At 46.7% G+C, this 2,938-nt stretch overlaps 1 protein-coding gene and 1 long non-coding RNA gene across 2 annotated transcripts in view; both read left to right on the top strand.

Annotated features, from left to right (window-relative positions):
- LOC117958301 overlaps positions 1 to 1,173 on the top strand; it is an 8,576-nt gene extending 7,403 nt beyond the window's left edge. The window contains exon 4 of the long non-coding RNA XR_004659674.1: positions 1,162 to 1,173. This is a non-coding gene — a long non-coding RNA (uncharacterized LOC117958301). The remainder of the gene's footprint in view (positions 1 to 1,161) is intronic.
- The window catches only part of LOC117958237, an 859,617-nt gene that overhangs the window by 474,923 nt on the left and 381,756 nt on the right, over positions 1 to 2,938 (top strand). The gene's annotated exons all lie outside the window — the stretch shown is intronic.

Below are 2,938 nucleotides of genomic sequence, written 5' to 3'. Positions count from 1 at the left end.
ACACACACACACACACACACACACACACACACACACACACACACACACCACCTGTTACGTGACAGGTGGAGCAAACAGGAGGCAGATTGTCAGACAGTGGCTGTTGTTCAGAGCAGCCAAGTGCTTTAACTGCCTGTCAGATTAATCCTCCTGAAGCAGATGGCTAGAAACACGCCAACTGGTCCACACACACACACACACACACACACACACACACACCTAAACAGCTTCTCCTGTACTATACGGTAATTCCTCTACTGTGACACAGTAACTCGCTTGGTTATGACACAATCGTGTCACACAAATGACACAAAGCCATTCACTATTTTGTAAGTTAACAGTAAGACCTTAAAATCTGCTCTAACCTGGACCAGGACCCAGTGCAGTGAGGCCAACTCAGGAGTTAAGGGTCTGTATTTAGGTGATCCAGTAAGACCACGTGCTGCAGCAGTCTGGACCATCTGTAGACCTCGCAGACTTTTCTTAGGCAGCCCCGAGAACTGTACATTACTATAATCTAGAGTCTAGATGTAACAAAGGCCCGAATATGGGTCTCAGCATGTTTAGGGGACAATACTGATCTGGTCTTTGAGATTCTTCGGAGATGAAAGAAGGCGACCTTTCACCTCCTTAATATGCAAGTCAAATGAAAGTGACCCATCAAAAACAATCCCAAGATTCTTCACTCTGTCCTTGGCCTGAGGGACTAGCCTACCTATCAGGACTTAGCCAACCATTTGGAGCCCCCTGCCCTGACTCAGGACCCCCTGTTGAACACCCTGCTATAGAGGCCGTGTGTTGTGTACATGTACAGCTTCTCCTGGAGATAAGTTATCTGCAGAGCACAGCTGCTGCCGTCTGGCTGCTACGACGAGCTGATCCAACAACACAACAACCACACAACAACACAACAACAACAACCACACAATAACAACCACAACAACCACAAAACAACACAACAACAACAACCACACAACAACAACAGAACACAACAACCACAAAACAACACAACAACAACCACACAACAACAACAGAACACAACAACCACAAAACAACAACCACACAACAACAACAGAACACAACAACCACAAAACAACACAACAACAACAGAACACAACAACCACAAAACAACACAACAACACAACAACCACAAAACAACAGAAGAACGCTGACAACAAAAGTACAAAGACAATCCAAGACTATATATATATATATATATATATATATATATATATATATATATATATATATATATATATATATATACACACACACACACACACACACACACACACACACACACACAGTAAATACACACACACATACATACGGTATACACACACACACACACACAGTATATATACACACATATATACATATAAAGTGGATTTGGACTCCCCCTTCTTCCACACACTTGCTAGTAACCAAGGAGGATTTAATGGATGGACTCTCTTCGCTGAAGTGTGGTCCGAAGGAGTCCACTAGACGAACAGGGACCTCTCCGTACAAGTTAAACCAGCTGGATGGAGAACAGTCTGTGGGCAGCAGTCTTACCGTTGTTCAGGACGGTCTCTGGTTCTGGTTCTAATGATCCCTCTACAGCAGGTTCAGGGGCGGACTCGGCCACAGGCTCTGGATCAGGCACTACGACTGGCTCTGGTTCTGGGACAGGTTCAGGCGCGGACTCGGCCACAGGCTCTGGATCGGGCACCGCAACTGGTTCTGGTTCAGGTTCAGGCGCAGACTCGGCCACAGGCTCTTGATCAGGCACCAAGGCTTGCTCGGGAACGGGTTCAGGCTCAGGTTCGGGCTCAGATGCAGGTTCTGGGACTGCAGCTAGCTCTGGGACAGGTTTGGGTACTATTACCGGTTCTGGGACAGGTTCGGGTACAGTAACAGGTTCTTGTGTTGCATCTGTTTCTGGGAAAAGTTCAGGTTCTGGTACAATCTCTGGAGCTTTTACCGGCTCTGGTGCAGGTTCTGGTGCAGGTGCTTTTACCGGCTTGGGTGCAAGTGCTGGTGCTTTTACCGGCTCTGGTGCAGGTGCTGGTGCTGGTGCTTTTACCGAATCTGGTGCAGGTGCTTTTACCGGCTCTGGTGCAGGTGCAGGTGCTGGTGCAGGTGCTTTTACCGGCTCTGGTGCAGGTGCTGGTGCTGGTGCAGGTGCTTTTACCGGCTCTGGTGCAGGTGCTGGTGCTGGTGCAGGTGCTTTTACCGGCTCTGGTGCAGGTGCAGGTGCTGGTGCAGGTGCTTTTACCGGCTCTGGGGAAACCTGGGGAGACAAAAGGTTTAGAAACAGTTAACTTTTTTGATCGGATGACCTGTTTCTTCAGTGTTGTGTTGATGGAACAAGAACTGTCCTGTCCTGTCCTGCTAGCAGTGTCCTGGGTCCCAGGACAACCAGACATTGTCCTGTTAGAGGTGGACGTAGACGGACGGAGACAGACAGAGGTGGATGGAGACAGACAGAGATGGACGGAGACGAAGTAACTTTATAAGGAGGCGGAGAAGCCAGATCAGGCTCCGATGTCACAGACATGTGGAGAACGCATATACACAAACACACACAAACACACACACACACGCACACACACGCACACACACACACACCATTTAAGCTGCTTGAATTTTTTTGAGTTTTTGTCGCCTTTTTAGCTTTTATAGATGTCAGAATTTTATTTTTTTTACACCAAATTGTCCTATAATTTAGAGAAAAAAACATTAAAAAAGTGACAAAAACGTAAAAACTAAAAAACTAAAAGAAAAAGAGCCGAAAGAAACAAAACAAAACGGGACAAAACACCTGAGAGAAATGCTGCTAAAACATCGTGAAAAGGGACAAAGTTTCCTGCTGATGTTTTCTTTAAAGGATAAACTGTGCAGCCCTGACATCCAGCAGGTGTGTGTGTGTGTGTGTGTGTGTGTGTGTGTATGTATA

Source organism: Etheostoma cragini, chromosome 15, assembly GCF_013103735.1.
Source record: "Etheostoma cragini isolate CJK2018 chromosome 15, CSU_Ecrag_1.0, whole genome shotgun sequence".
In the NCBI taxonomy this organism is placed as follows: Eukaryota; Metazoa; Chordata; class Actinopteri; order Perciformes; family Percidae; genus Etheostoma; species Etheostoma cragini.
This window is presented reverse-complemented; position numbering and strand designations above follow the sequence as displayed.